This window comes from Falco punctatus (assembly GCF_963210335.1).
Source record: "Falco punctatus genome assembly, chromosome: 7".
In the NCBI taxonomy this organism is placed as follows: Eukaryota; Metazoa; Chordata; class Aves; order Falconiformes; family Falconidae; genus Falco; species Falco punctatus.
Window position 1 is genome coordinate 42,590,969 of NC_137587.1, and position 16,778 is coordinate 42,607,746.

Genomic DNA, 16,778 nt, shown 5'->3' on the forward strand with positions numbered 1-16,778 from the left:
CACCTATAAATAGATTTTAATAACTTAATGGTAGGGAAAGGAGAAGTGGTGACCAGTTTGAGTACATTATAGTGAGGGAATGTGTAGTATAAAAAAAACCCCACAATCAGGATCACTGATGCTGTACACTGCATTGCTGTGCAAAACACACCCACAGGTTAAGTACAATATTCACAGGCCTCTTTCTGCAGCAATTACTTACTTTAGCCAGTTGTGTCCAAAGAAATCACGTAGATGGTGATAGCCTAAAACTGTTGCTTAAACTTCTGCTTAAATTTTCCTATCTCAAATTCTGCTTTTTTTCTTCTCTTATTGCTCCTTTGCCTTATGGTGGTTGTTGTTGTTGTTTACGAGATCCCTGAAAAACAGACTCTAGAAGTACTGCAAAACTCATTGCTTATCTTGCAGCAGGAGTTGGAGTTTCCTTCATTCTCTCCCCACCTCCTTAAAAACTGAATTTTCACGGCGTGGCTTATCATAGATTTGGTATACTGTAATGGGAAAATCTCTGTTTTCATTCTGGCTTCATGTCAGGTTTAGCAGATGAACCGGCCAAACAAGAAAGCTGTGTAATTGCAGAATCCTATCCATGGAAATGTGAAGACCTTTTCCTCCACAAGAGTGGGCAGCATCACTTCTAATGCAAGCAACACTCTTCCCTCTGCCCTTCCCACCAGATAGATTAAACGACCATTTTAGAAAAAAAAAATCTTCACCCAGACAAAATGTAAGAAAGAATGTTGCCTGTTGTAAATATGTACTTCCATGAGCCAAAAACCCTAAGGAAGCCTGACTGCATGAATTTATGCCTTATATTGCAACAGCACCCACTTTCCCATGATAAGCTAAGATCTGCTTGTCCCTTACAGCTTGGCATCCCAGCAGGACACCAGTCCCAGTACCCACTGCCCTTCTCTTTTTCTCTCCCATGCCCCACAAATACCTCTGCATCTGGAAAAAGCTATACTATAGCTGGTACCAGACCATGTACGCATCAGCCTGCGGGCTGGGTGGTTTTGGTGTGAGCAGGGGGGCACACACGTGCGTGGGGACTGTGCACACCCATCAGCACGGAGGCTAGCCAGGCAGGCTGGCGCTTGGTAGGGGCACCACGCCAAGTTTCTCTTCCCTAGCCATCTGCAGGTGACTCGCAGGGACTTGCTTTGATTTTCTTTCCACTAAGTCAGAACTGGGAAAAAGTGCCAGTGGGCTCAAAAGTTACTGGGGGAGACAAGAGCTGAGAGAAGGTTGGGAAGATGAGGAGTGTCACTCTGTAATCCTCATTTCCTTAGGGTGCCAGGTAAAAGCAGTATGCATGCGCTTTTAAATCAAGCTACATTCTCAGGGTTTGAAGACTTAGACCTCTAAAATATCTCCAGTTATTCTTATTTGCCTTCTTAACTATTATAGCACACAAATATAAACTAAGAATGTTTCAATGAGAAAGTTCAGAAAGATAAGGGAAAAAATAGCTGCGTATATTAACATGCTATTCTGAGACAGACTCTGCCCAGTGGCAGTGGTCAAAACTAGCATTGATAAAAAATGGAATGTGGTTTTTTTGAAAAATCTCGTTATTTATTAAACCAATTTCACTACAAAACTGCACACAGAATTGAGCAATGGAAATTGGTTCTGGAGCAGAGCACTGGAAAAAAATCCCACTCATAAACCATAAAAATATTATATGGCATAAGGTATAACATAACCTATTTAAAATACTCTGGGTATTGAGAGAGAAAAAAGCTCACCTGGGGCAACCTTACCCCTGAGCTTACAGCCTTTAGGATATTCTGTCACAACTCCTTCCACATCCATCTGTGTGGCAGCCCATATGGCACAGCAGGACCATGGGCATGGTGACACCACAGGCACCACGGTGCACAGGGAGGCTTCATACGTAGGCAGATCCTGCAGGGTGGTGGAGGTTCTGGAAAAATCACATTTGAATTTACCCCTGAGAACTGGTTTGCCTGCCCTTGCCCCTGCCAAACCAACTGTTTCAACTTTCCCAAATGAGCTGAAACCATTTGATTCAGTTCTGCTGTGCTGGAAATGCTCAAAAGCAACTAATGGCTGCAGATTTTGGCAAAGCTGCACTTCCCATGGGAGGTTTTTCACCCAGGTTATTACCAGCAGTGGTGCGTTAGCAAGCGCTTCCTCTTGCCTCACCAGGTCACAACCTGGTTGTGTGTCCCAGAGCATTTACCAATTTCCTTCTTTCGAATGGAAAAAGTAGGGAGGGGGGGAAGCATTAAAAATTGAGGAATCCAGTGGTGATCTCAGAGCAGTTTCTCACTGCTGCGACTCTAGCGACTCAGGGAAGACAGTGATACTATCCAGCACAGCGTTGGGAAAAGCTCCAGCTGCACCAGTGCCGTGGCCAAGGCGTTAACCATTCACAGCCCCACAGCACCAGCTATGTTTACTTGCCCTACTGCATCGCATCTTTTCAGTTCCTTCCCTGGGCAGGTTTTTATAACCCAGGTAAAGCAGGTGAACATACCGACAAGGGTAGCCCAGAGGAAGCAAGCAGCATTTCAAACAGCTGTGCTCCAAGTGTTAGATCCATACGGTACTTATTCAGTGTCTTTCACATGAAAGGGCTTGAAAACACTTTACAAAATTCAAGCCCAACCTGCCTCTAAGAAAATCAGAGGTGGTAGATGGATTTCTCCCAGTGCAGGAAAAGGCTTTCTGCAGATAACTTACACAGCTTTTACAACTCAAATACAGTGATGCCTGGGATGAAAGGCTGTTGGTGTTTCAGCATGTATGCAGCTGTGTTGTACAAAAGTCAAAACCAGTTACTAGCTCCACACTAGTAATATTCTGCCACAGATTTCACCCACAGTCCACAAAAATGAATTTGTTCAGGGCCTGTTGCCAGGGTTGGGATGTGATGGATGTAGAGTAGGGTCAGAGGCAATGCCAGACAGATGGGGAAGCCAAATTTGTTACTTGGATACGAAAATGGTTTGTTTTGTTGGATGCGTGGAAGTTTATGAGTATGGTTATTTTCCAAGGCATTTTGAAGAGGTTTTGATGGAGGGCAGAGCCCTGAGTAGGTTCCCTTACCTTTGGGGAATTTCCAAGTCCCACACTGAAAGGGTTTAGCCACGAGGTAAAAGACTTTCTAGGGCAGGCGAAGCAAAGTGCTGCCCTAGTGACAAACAGGATATTACTGGCAATAACTGCAACAATAGGGGCTGTTTGGATAGTGACTAGATGCTTTAACATCCTCGTTCCTTTCCATATTTTGAACATCAAATGCTGCTTTTCTGTGAGCAAAGGTCTTTCAGCCAGGGTGACTTGTATTGTGTCTAGCTATGTAAGGTTATAAATGTTTATTTAGGGTTGAGGTTGTATCAACAAAAAAATTCAATTCAACTATTAGCAGAGTTGGTTTAATAGTACCAAAACTAACTGGCTTGCTCTGTGAAATACAGAAGGGAGATGTGCATTATTTGTTACTTAGGCAGCCACCAAGCATCCCATTTGAGGTTCACGAACCCTAAGAACCCAGCATTTTTTAGCATGAAATTTATTCACCCTAAAACTTATATTCAGTCTTCCTAGAGAGGTCATCGATGACCTAAGCCTGTCAGTGTTTAAGAGGTATTTGGACAATGCCCTTAATAATATGCTTTAACTTCTTCTCAACCCTGAAGTGGTCAGGCAGCTGAACCAGACGATCGCTGTAGGTCCCTTCCAACTGAAACTACCCTACCCTACCCTACCCTAGTCTAGTCTAGTCCATTCCATTCTACCCTATTCTGTTCTAAAAGTGCATTCTTTTTTTTTTTTTCCATGTAAAAAACCTCAATTATTAAGGAGCAGTACTAATACCATGCAACTAACTTGGCCCACTATGCAGAGGTGAATGAACTCATTAGATGGTTGAAGTCTAAGGAGAAGAGGGTGGTGAGTCTTAAACTGCCCAGTTCAGGCATAGCACACAGATGAAAGTCATACAAATAGCTTTAGGAGCCCAAGTTGCATCTTTGGTAAACAAGGGAGGTCAACCCCTCCAAAGGAGAACTACAAAGCATCTGCACTAAAGACATAAAGTAGATGGCGTAAATATGTCCCTCCCTCCCCTCATGTCTCAGCACAAACTGATGAACATTTATAAATAGTTTGAAAAAAATGCCATTTGAAAAAAATTAGCAGTGGCATGTGATCAGCTAATGAATAGCATACCAAATAGTTCAGCCATGACTGGAGCTCTGTAAATTAAAAGCAATATAGAAGAAGACAGCTGTTAATTACTGTTAAGAGACACATATTTTGTTCTTTAGTGACGATTCAACCTAATCTGTCTGACTTTGCACTGAAGTGGGCTGGAGCGCTCACCAGTCGCACAAGAAGCAGTGGTCCCGACCTTGCTGGCCACGCAGGGAGGCAGAGTCTTTTGCTCTCATGTTCTCATTAGCAGAGGAGCAGTACTACTGCTCTTTCTTGGCCAGAGCAGTCAGCTTGCACCTCTGCAAATCTGTAAAACTGTTATATCCTGCCCATGGGTCACAGCACTGACTCAGATCCCTGTTCCTCGTGTCCTCCCACGAAAGAGAGCAGTTGGAAGAGGGCTGTCACTGCCCATGGGGCTGCCCATGGCTGGCCGCTCTGCGTGCTGGGGCAGGCAGGAGCACCCAGGGGAGACAGGCCATGCAAAGCAGTTTTGCCTGGCAGACTCTCCCTATACTGGAAGAACCACCAGCCAAGTCATGGCAGAAACCAGATGGGAGCCAACACATCCCAGTTTCTCCAGCTACCAGCACAAGAACACACCTGTCCACACTTTTGATGTGCTAGTTATTTTTAATTGATTGCTAATGCACACTGGTTTCACCCCATCTCTGCTTGCCATGGTGTGCAAGCAATGACTTAAACCCCATACCATCACTTTTTTTCCCCTGTTGAAACTTCATTAGACAGGAAGAGATTGCCCGAGGAGATTTGCAATTTCTGCATGGGTGCTGCCGTGGGAGTCTTCACACTACCACATTCTTGAGACAGTTGTCTCCTATAAACAGCCTTGGTAGCATATTAGAGAAACCCTTCATGCAATGTTTGGAGTCATTAAACTGAAAGAGCTATAAATAGCACTGAAAGAGAGCTGTGATGTTTATTTGCATGGACGTTTGCAGTGGGTTTTTTTTTTCCTTTTAATGTTCATCCAATTTTGATTGTACAGATTTGAACTTTATGTGAGACAAGAAAGCATTGACTCTTTTAAAGATCTGGCTCTTCAGACCAGCAACCACAGAGCAGATATGTTCATTTTGCCTCTTGGGAGCTAAAAGGACTTCTCTGCCAATCTGGTATCATCCAGAGTAAACCAGGGATCTCAATAAAATACTCAAGGTAGGACACAACAGAAACCCACCAGTGCAATTCAAAGATTTTCATGGCTGACTTTTCTGAAGATAAATTTACAGAACCACTAATTCTTAGGTTCCCCACAGAAAGTTTAATACTCCATGCTGTGTCGCATAAGCCAGAAGAGATGTAGTGAACCTCAGATTTTTTCACATCCAGGAAGCCTGGACAGTCTTTATACCAAAAAGGTGCTTTTTGTCTGCACCACCATGATTATTCCACATTCAGGAGAAACAGGCACATATACACCCCCAAGCCTCTTAAGACCTTTTCCTTCTGAAGGTGTTTTACAGTACGTGAAGATTTGCGATAACTATCGCTCATATCTCTCTTCCTCACACACATCCCTGTATTGTCCTGAGGGTGCACAACCCGCTCGAAGCCCACGGAGACAGAGATCCTTGGATGTTTCGTGATCCTATTTACTCAGGGTAAATGAGTATCAGGTAAATGAGATCAGAAACCATCTGCAGTGGTGCTCTGAGCATTGTGATGACAAAGGTCCCCCTTTCACCCAGCGCTACTGAAATGCAGCGGTGGCTGGCAAGAACCTGCAGCACCTAAGCTGCTTCCTACCTTTGCCTCTGGCTCTGTTACACAGCTGCTCTTTGTGCTGTTGCCGTTCCTGGTTTGATTTTACACTGATGAAAGCTTTATGCTACAAACACAAAGAAGCTCTCCACCAACCCCTCCCACACCCACCAGCATCTTGCTGATCACCCAGGACTCAACCGGCAGCCCAGGAGCTGCTGCAGCCTGATGCACAGAACTGGTTTCTTCATCCAGCATCAGCAGTGTACAGATGTCTTTGTGCAACCAGCACAGCAGGGGACAACACTGCACCATGAATAACCTTTACAGTTTTAAAACAAGATGTAAAGAATAAGCACACACATCAGCAAGGATAGTGCCAGGAATTAGAGGAGTAGATGAAGCAGCCATGTTATTTTATCCAGATCTATCTGCCCTAAATTCCACCTAAGCCCCTCTGTCTACTACTTTGCATTAGCTATGTAGCATTTGAGGGCAATAGAAAACACAAAGAATACTAAGTGGAGAGTTAGACCATTTGAATGTGTATTGGTCATTCCAGCGTAGAACAACGGGGTTTCTTCAGGTCAACCACAGTCCTGAGGGAATGGGTAGGAAAGATGAGAAAGTAAAATGATTTAAAAAGAAATATTTCTTTGCATGGTATGTGATTAATCCAAGGAATTCATCGCTGTACAGACATTACTGAGGACAAAATTTTAACAAGGTTTGCAAAAAGGGAGGTTGGACCGCATATCAGGTGGATTGTGTGTTATCCTAAGCTAATGAAGACTTCCACAAGAGATAATAAAATGTGAGCTGACACCACCTCCTGTTAGGGGCAGGGATAAGACCTAAATTTGGTCTGATGAGTGGCAAATTGTCTTAAATCTGCTCATCAGAGTTGAAGACCTGACTCCCTGGACTGTGAGTTTGGCCCAGTCCAGCACTCTTGCACTCGGTGCTGTAGAAAAGGACTTTTTGGAATGATTCTTCTGATATATGGATGAGCAAACAGATTTTGAAATTTTGTTTATGCAGCAATGGCCTACTGCAGAGACATGGCAGGATTTGTCTGGAGCATGAAAAGAGTGAACAGTGGTGGTGATGAGAAAATGACCCTTTTCTTCTCCAGTCCTCCAAGACAGTCGATCTTAGCCTTTCCCTGCCCTTCCAATCAGTGTAACTTTGCAGGAGGTGACATCAGCTGAGAAAACCAAAACTGAAACTGTGGGCTCTGACCCTTGCAGGACAATCTCTACAGCTTGGACAAACAATCACATCCACTATCTTAAAATCAACAATTGACTCAGTACAGCCATCCATCCATACCAGGGGGCAAAACCACCCACAGGTAGTGCCAGACCAGGCGCATGTTGACAGTCAGGCAGATGCTTTTCAACAGCAGATGTTCCACATGTGGGAAAGAAAAACAAAAACTTAGAAAAGAAGTCTAAGCAACCAAAATTCCAAGACATGTACAAACTTCTCAATTTCTGCAGGATGTGGCAGTGTTTTTGCTGTCATCATTACGATGGCTTAGTTACAGATCAAATCAATGCAAAATACCTCCACTAAAAGTTCCTTCTCAGTTTCTGTTCTCTTGATAAACCTTGATACCTTGATGATGTACTAGTGATACACATCATTGCTACTGCTCAGCACTGTGTACATTTTGCCCTGCAGGCAGTGCCTTTCCCATGTTCTAACTTTCCAGTTGTTATGGCCAGACCTAATGACATCATGGAAATGGCAAGGGATGAGGAAGAGCAAACATATTTCCTTCAATTGTTCTGTTCAGACAAAGTCATTAAACAGTAATGACATCTGTCAAATTCTTATTTATTTTTACAATGAAAAAAATCCGACTTATTATATTTCTAGTCTGCTTTTAGGAGTGACCATTCACTAGTCTCCTGTCAGATATACTGTTCTTGTATCCCAAGCCATGGGTCTTCCAGCTAAGCCAGAGAATAAGTTACTGAAGAATGAAAGCTTAATGAATTGTCACCCCAAGTTTTATCCCAAGAGGCACTGAATGAATGAATTCTAGATCGGATTTATGAACTGATATTCATCTCTCTTTTTTCCCCCCCAGTTAAGATCAGGGAAAGTGGGTTTTAAAATAATTTCTAATAACTAAAAGCTAAGGAAAAAAAATGTTTATTTATCTTTATTATTAAGTATTATTTTCATTCAGACTCAGGAGCCTGTCACCCAAGACAAGCCGTACTACCAGCAGCCTTGGCTGAAAGCAGGGACTAGACCTTACGTGCAACTTATACATGTGCTAAAATGTTCAAGCGCCATTCATCAGTCAATGACTTCCCCATGTGGGAATGCTGGGCAGGAAAGCTCTCCCAGATCTGAGAATGAATCATTACACCTCACTGCAACCCCAAGTACCATCCGTCAAGTCAGCAGTGAGGACACAGCCAGGTGAGCGTAGCATGAGGGATCCAATGATACAATCCAACCGTGTGGTTGCTACCACCTTTGGCTGACATGCATGCCGATCTCATTATGCAGTGGTGGGGTTTCCTTAGTATTTGTTCTGTAGCATACATATTCATAGATTTATGACCACGAGCAAAACCCTCTTGTTAAACAGCTGTCACTGTGGGTATGGAAAATCATCATATGAGGGCAGGCAAGATGGCTCGAAAGGGTCCTGGGGGACACAGAGCCATCTGCACCCTGTGGCACTTGCTGGGAAGTGGTGTCCTCAGCTACTCCCCATAGCCAAAGTGGTGTGTTTGGGATTCCCGGGAAGGGGAAGACATGAAAGACCATGAGAGCTTGGTATTTCAGCTGGCACAGTTCCCCAGACTTAGCGTGGATCCAGTGCACCAGCAAATCCAGCAATGGGGTCGCCTGAAGGTTGCCTTTCTGCCTTGGAGACTGGCACAGCAATGAACCCATAAATATGAAACACGCCAACCAGCCTCAGAGGAAGAGAAGCCTGGAAAAACCACTGACAGGAGAAGCACTGAGAAAAAAAAGAAGGAAAAAAAAATATCTCCCAAAGGAGGGAGGTGCACAGCTGCAAAAATATTCCCAAGCACAGTGGCACAGGAGGTACAGTCAGGAGCATGATGGCTTGGGAGCAGGAGGGGAAGAGCAGCTGTACCAGGATCCTCACTCCTGGTTCAGGATAGTTTGCAAGTCTATCATGGAAACAGCAGTCCCCATGATGAGCACAGGTGCCAACACTTGGGCATCTGAAAGAGTTAAAGAGGACTGTGAAGAGGGGATGGACAGAAAGGTCCTGCCACAGTGCAGGAAGATGCCCGAGGTGACTCACTAAAACTACTTTCCAGCCCTTGCGATTCTGAGGGGATAGGAGGCCACGTCTCTTATTAAAGTCTCTGGCTCAGACATCCAGCTATGACTTCGATGTAATGACATTAACAGTATCTGTTAATGCTCGGCTTTCTGCAGACTTTAAGGAAAAGAACAGCTTCAGCAATGAGTGGGAAAGCGCACATGTTCAAACATAACATTAATTTTTATCCCGTGGGAGATGGGACAAAAAGAGCATCTATTTACAATAATAATGCTGCTTTGCTGAGAACAGAACATAAGGAAAATCCCATAAGGTTGGAAAATGTGTTTTAAGTTCACAAACTGTCTCATGTTCCAGCTCCAGAATGGGCAGCCGTCCAGCTGCTGTGAGCAGCTCTGTCCTCCAAGGCCAGACTCTCCCGTCTCGGAACTCTTGGTTTCTGAGCAATCTCCCCAGCTCGTTTCAGAACCAGTTAGCTTACCTCTGTGTGTTTTCCTCCAATAGCTAGGTGCGGAGTCAATGGTTTTTTCTAATTTTGGGAGCCCAGTCGCTAGATTCTCTGTCCACAAGCAGCAGAAATGCAGAGCCCTGAGTTTTCATTTAAAAGTTGAGGCGTTCCCACCAGGGAATCTCAGCTCTGGAACGGACTCACACTGAAAATGCCTCCTGAGACCATCTATTTTACGCTATATATATCAAGCAATGGCTTGTCGAAGTAATGCCCAGGACTTTGTGTTGTCCATTCAAGCCTGGCAGAGAGCACTGCTATTGGCAGGTTGCGTTGTGTGATCCTGCTTCCCAGGTGGCTCCATATGGGCACACAAACTTCACTGAGGGCACAGGGTCTATCTATGTGTAGATTACAAAATATCTCTAGAGAGGTATTTTGTAATTGCATCTTTATTTTTGCTTAGTTGTAACTACACGTAGACCTTTTCAGCTATATCAAAACACAAAGGATACTGTAGAATTGCTTGTAATTCCTTTGTAGTTTAATCCCGTTTTTGCCCTCTGAAAACTTGCCATTAACATTTTCAGCAGAAGCACGAACAAAATCTAGGATGGCATTTGTATGCTCTTATTTAAGCTCTTAGAATGGCCCTTTGCTTTCTTAGTGCTGCTTCACTTTGTTCTGTGTGTGTAACCAGTAAATCTCAAAAATCAAGTACAATTCCCATCATCTCATTGCCTTCTAGTCACTGCTTGGAATATTTTAAGCCTCTTCCAGGAATACAAGGGGATAACATCTCTCACTAAAAACTATATGTGAAATACAGCTTTAAGAAAGTAATTTTCCAGGAATACTGTCCATGAAAGCAGGATCAAACTCAACATTAAAAGGGGAGTTCATATTCCAAAAAATATTCAGCTAATCTGCCAGAAACCAGGTCTTACAGACCTCCAAATTAGCTGAGCCAGTTCATAATACCATTAATATGGAGAATTTCCCTTGCCATACATAGAAATATTCTCTGATGGAGTTTGCCACTTGGAGATCTGCTGGGAATTTACCTAAACCATTGTTTGATTCAGTTCCAGAGGGGTGAGGTTGCTGTGGTTCTTGTTATTTTAATATTTTAGAGTGTTAAGTGCATTTTCTCCCTCTATTCTCCCTCCTGGGAAACTGCTAAAATGGTGAAATAATTCATTCTTCCATTATTTGAATCATATTGACCAATTTCTTTCTTTTCCTGTAAAAAGCTCCTTGAAGCAATATCATAAGCCCCTCCTGATGCTTCCAAGGAAGGAAGAAGCAACAGAGAGTGTGAATACAGAACAAGGTCCCCAGTCTGAAGGAATGTTTGACAGAGGAAATCTGTGCCAAGAAAATGGTGGAACAGCAATAACTTGTGTTGACTCCATATGGTGCTCCCAACTGGGTTTCTCTCCCCCTGCCCTCTACGTAAATGCATGACCGTGAAAGATTTAAAAAAAAAAATAATAATAAACCAAACCAAAAACAAAACAAAAAAAAACAAAAACATAACAAAAAAAAAACAACCAAAAAAGCAACCAAGTCTCATGACAAATTTGCAAGGAAAACAGTATTTTGAGACTATGCCCAACGGGGTGGAAACAAGGGAACCTTGTCCCTGACTGAGTGTCATGGTGAGGCACAGGAGACAATTCATACAAAGACCACCTGACTAGAGAGCGCTTTGTACCTTCCATCACATTAAGTCCTTCCAGGTCTGGATCCGCTTTCTGCAATTCCCTCCATCTTTCAGAATGAATAGCCACATTTCCTTTTCTCTACATTTATTTTCCACGTTGCCTTTTTTTTTTTTTTTTTGTCAAAGAACAGGATCTTCCCACCTGAAATGTTGGAGAAAAAGAAAGACAGTTTGCCTTTCCAAAGCACGCCTGGGTGTGGCATGGGACACGGAGCTGGCCAGAACTAGATATGGGTCCTGCAGAGCCACCTCTGAGCCAGCTGGGTCCAAAACCAAACCACAGACATTGCACACATAGCAGCTGCCCCACAAGCACTGAGTGATAATTGTAACCGTCTGTGTCTTCTGATTTCCTCAAGCGCTGCTGAGCTGGCGAGGGCTGCTGCCGGCCAGGGCATGAGAGCAGATGTTCTTGCCTTCTGACAGATGTCAGCTCTTCCCAATGGAAAATGCCATCCAGGATGAGTGAAAACCAACCAGCAGCCAGGCAGGGGCTTGCAGTAGGGTAGGGGGACCACCCTGCAGTGACCACTACCCACTGCAGAGACCATCCAGCAGCCACCTCTTTCCTGGCAAACACTTGCCACAGGATACTGTAAAAACATTATCTCAGCACTGCTTCTTGTGCATAAGCTAGGAAAGGTCAAAAGAGCCAAGGAGCTGCACGAGAAACAAAAAAAGTCCAAGAAAATAGGAGAGAAGAAGTGGAGGAGGGTGGGAAAGAAATGTATATCCTTAGAGGATGGAGGGAGAAGGTATGTTTCAAAGAGGACAGTCCAGAAACAATCCATAAATCATAAAACAAGTGATTTGTAACAACTATGTTTTGGGGGCTATGACTCATGATTTTGAACTTTCAGGGTTAGCAAAAGTTCTGGCCAGAGCATTTCTGACAAACTATCCCACCAGAAGAAAATGCTGATTCATGAAAGTTAAAGCATTTTTCAAATACTTGGAAGGACAAAATCTTGAGGTCCAGGGCCCTCTGGTTATTTCTGACAGTGCAGCAAGAAAGACCTAAATTGAAAACATAATATATGAAGGTTTTGTTTTCATTCCATTGTAAAATGAAAACAAATTGTAAAACCTCAGAAGTTGTCGCAAAGCTGAATTATCATCCCCCTGGCCAGTTCTAGTTGGTTACTGTTATTATCCATTTTACAGTTCCTGTATTGTAATCATTATTATCCAAGGGCAGGCTTACTCCCACTTCCTCTAAAAAAAAAATGTTTGCGCAGCAAAGACAAACATTTCCAAGGAAAATGCCTCAAATAACACGAGCTCAGGTGTGGGTTTAGGGTCTCGACGGGAAGAACTGCAGGGAGAGGTCGGCAGCCCTGGGAAGCCCTGGGAAGCCTTGGCAAACCTCATGGCAGAGCCAGGCAAGCTCTTGGAAGAGAAAACAGTCTTTGAACTGAGTGTCCCTCATTGTGTCTTTAATCTCCCTGACACAGGCTACCTGCAGAATGTCTTTTTCTCCTCTTCTCCTTTGATGACTTTTGTCATCACATTACCACCTAAATCCGTATTGCTAATTAATGAGACCGCATAGGTTTGGTTTCCAGAAGAGGGAAGCCAGCCCAAGCCTCTCAAAGGTTTTCAAAGTACATCTTCCCTCCGCCACACACAATCTTGCTCCAGTGAGCGGTCCCCAGAGATAGTGACAGAGGAGCAAGGACTTCAGTCACGATGCCCAGTGATGTGGAAGGAGGTATCTGTGGCCACACTCTAGTAATGCTGTTTGTAGAGTATGGAGGAAAAATACAGTAAAGGACCTGACTGGGAGCTGATGCCGTGTTAAGTTAGGAAGGACACCATCGTGGTTAGGGGAGCTGGGCTGTGTGCAATCAGTTTGAACTTGAAATTCAGTGTGTACTGCAGCCTCTGAGATCGTTTAGTGTCGGGTCACTTTCAGCATCCCCCCCATATAGCTGCATTTCTATTATCTGTCACGTTAACAAGCCAAGACGCTGCTATTTGATAGGAAGGATTCATTCCATAAGCTAGAAGCTAAAATGGTCTGTCCTTCCCAGGAGCTTCTCAACTGAGAGATTAAAACACTTTCTTAGTGTGAATTACATCTGACCTAAGGGATTTCATCTGGGGTGCCTGAGCACCGCTGAATTTCAGATTTCCTATACGGGCAACCCTTTCAAATGCGCTCCTGCTGTGACCTGTCAGGCAAGAATAAAAACAGAGCCATCAGAGGTAATGAGAAGGCACTACCGACAGTGCCTAATGGATTTTCTTTCTTCAAAAAGCTGAGAGAGTAACCTCAGTTTCATTTCCCAGTAAGCGTGGTGCGTGTGGGTACCTAAATTTAGATATAGTCTCTATTAGTTGTAAATATTTATGCTTATTGCCGTAATACATAGCTTTTAGCCTGATGATCTTCAGTATGAGGAAGCAGTGGTAAACATTTTGATTTTGAAAATGGAAGAAATAATAGATGTTTGGGCAATCCTTTTGAAGGTTAGCTACGCTCGCACAAACTGCTGGGTTCATCTGGTTTTGAAAGGCTCACAGAGCTGGGGCCAAGCAAATCTAAGTCAGGAAACCCTTGAAGTGAAGGAATGCATGGTGTATAATAAAAGGCCAGCGAGTAGATGAATAAAATAAGTGAAAGAAGCAGATAATTTCCTTAATGCATTTCTGTGCAAACTGCTAAGCTCCCAGGAAATCAGAATGAAGATATTACGACACATAACAGATAATTTCTCAGGAAGGAAATATGATTTTCCCCTTATACATTTGCAGGAGATGCAAGGAAATGTTCATATATTAATAATTGTGTGATTTGTTTTTGTCAAAGAAAGACTAGATTACGAAGTAGCCATATGTTTGGGGATTTCCTCCCCACCCCACCCCGGTTTGTTTCTTTACTATATTAATTTATATAAGCAGTTATAAAAGTACCTAGAGTTTCCACGTCAGGGAATTTTCCTCCAAATGGTTTGCACACATGCCTTTTGCTAAGCAAAGACAACAGTCCTAATGGCACTCACCATTTCACAGAAGCAACCCCTGTTAATTACAGGGGCTAGTAAATGAGCTTTATTTCTCTCCATGTTTTTTCACAGTATATACAAAAAGGGGCTGATTAGCAGAGGAACACAGGTGCCATTTGGCATTGGGCAGGGGCACTCCAGTATTGGGAAATGTCCCTATACTTGCTCAGAGAAAGGCAACTCCGCCATAATCCCGGTAAAGGCCAGGGCTCACCAGCAACAATAGGAGAAAACAGTAACAGGAACCAGAAAGTCAGGGCAGATCAGGCAAAATAAACACCAACTTGCAAAAAACATTCAAAGCCCAGAAGGAACCCGGATCTTGGCATTCTTGCTGTACAATAGAGGTGTTCCTGGGGCAGAAAAAATGTAGTTGGCCAGAAGAGGTTTTTGTCTGGGCACCTCAGGCTGTGGCCAGATGTGAGAGAATGGAAAATACTTCTCTCTCTCTCTCTTAACAACTTTGGTCAGAGTTTTTGAAGCCACTTTGTAGAGCTGGGGATCCCATTCATATTCAACTTGAAAATAAGCATTTTGGGATCCTTGGAAAATTCCCTCCCCTCATTTTGATTCCCAAGAGGTTCAATTCTCCTCATTCATCTTCCTGAGCTGCTGAAGATTCCCAGTTCCTCCATGGCCAACAGTTCTGCTGTAGATATCAGGGTCTTCTCTGCAGCACGCAGCGAGCCCATCCATCAGCACCCACCCTGTTAGTTTATAAAATGGCTCATTCGGATGTTCATTAAACCTTTGGCTATGGAAACACAAGTGCTAAGACTAACTTGATATCAGAGAGTCTTAGTAGCTGTAGAAGAGGCCATTAGGCATATCACAGTTTTTGCACTCACCCATTTGGAGGGAAGATCACAAATTTCCTTAGCTCAGCAAAACTATATGGTAACTGGGTGATGATCACTGACACAGGGAGTGCAATGGATACACTCCAGATGTCTCTTCAACATCTGCTGGGATTTATATCCACCCATTGACAGATGGGAAACCTCAGTTCTGAAATGAAAAAAAGATCTATGGGCTGAGTTTATAGTAAGGTAGCCAAGACCAGAATTTCTATCTATTTGTTTGTCATCTTGCTATTTCTGGAAATACCTTCCTCTGCCCTCTTGGAACACCAGAGTGCTTATGTCCCAGACATGTAGCTGGCTTAAAAAAACTCAGATCTTAAACTAGGAAGAAGTAAGCCTATGGAGATCAATATGTCCGAAGGAACAGCAGTGGGAAAAACTCCAGAGAAAAATATTTATGAAGGAAAGCAAATTTGCTGGAAAAAAAACTCTGCAGTTTGCTATCGTCCACATAACTGCAGGTAAGGAAAACTTTTCCACAGCGAGTGAACATAGGCATCCATGGCAACACAGGCTGAGGGACTGTTCAAAAGGATATAGCCCTGAGACTATTCTTGAAAGCATTTTTTCACCTTCTGTAAGAATTACAAAGCTTATGATGATGAAATTATACATAGGATCAAATTAAAATGTCCCCAGTGTTTTTGCTGTGATTACAAGATGACATATATTTTCTCCATAATTTTTCAGCCCTCAGATCACTTTAGCACTCGCTTGCTAGACCCTGGTCCATCATTTGACCAAGTATATCCTGCAAAGTGTCTGACTCCATCACTCCTCTTGTTAAACCACAGGGAGCCTGCTCAGACACCCCAAGCTGCCTTATGAACATAGCACTAACAATTCAGCTGAAGGAAAGGAGTTTGAAGAGCTATATAGGCATACATTTCCTGATGGTTTTCTCATCCTAATTTCTCCAGAGGGTCTCAGCAGTTTCCATCTGTTTCCCAGAATCTGCTCCCAAACTCAAAGTCTGAAGATCCTGCGTGTACAGAGGAATGTTGCTGCTCTGAAAGGGCAGAGATTTTGAGAAACCCCTTTGTTCTGAAATCCTCTTAAAACCAATTCAAACCAGTTTCTTAGTGGTCCTCAGTGGTGCGGTATAAACAAGATTTAATTCTCATATCTTTGCCATTTGCTCACTGCTTTCCCCACTGAAATGGCACCAGCTGGCCATTATTACTTCACACTCCGGAGGGTTCAAAATGTTCATCAGCTCTCTGATTCTGTGAGCTCTCATTACCAAGAACAAGGAGATTTCTGGGCTGCTTGGTCAAAAACCACACTTCATATATGAGCACAGCATAATAACACATATACTGCCTAATGTTAAACATTTCACTGCACACTGTTGAATGCTTAAAAAGAAAATGAACCACTGTTATTTTAGATGATCTTGATCACTAAAGCCCTGCAGGCAGCAGGCATCACAGCAGTGAATAGTAACAGTATTTAATAGCAAGGAGTAGGGTATATTAAATAAACATTAAATTCAACCCATAAACAGTCTCTAGTATAAGCACAGTAACACATG

The 16,778-nt window shown here is 43.3% G+C and overlaps 1 protein-coding gene and 1 long non-coding RNA gene across 2 annotated transcripts in view; one reads left to right on the plus strand and one right to left on the minus strand.

Annotated features, from left to right (window-relative positions):
- RHOJ (ras homolog family member J) overlaps nucleotides 1–16,778 on the plus strand; it is a 77,915-nt gene that overhangs the window by 22,419 nt on the left and 38,718 nt on the right. The gene's annotated exons all lie outside the window — the stretch shown is intronic.
- LOC308067276 overlaps nucleotides 11,459–16,778 on the minus strand; it is a 33,285-nt gene continuing 27,965 nt past the window's right edge. The window contains exon 2 of the long non-coding RNA XR_013929509.1: nucleotides 11,459–15,389. This is a non-coding gene — a long non-coding RNA (uncharacterized lncRNA). The remainder of the gene's footprint in view (nucleotides 15,390–16,778) is intronic.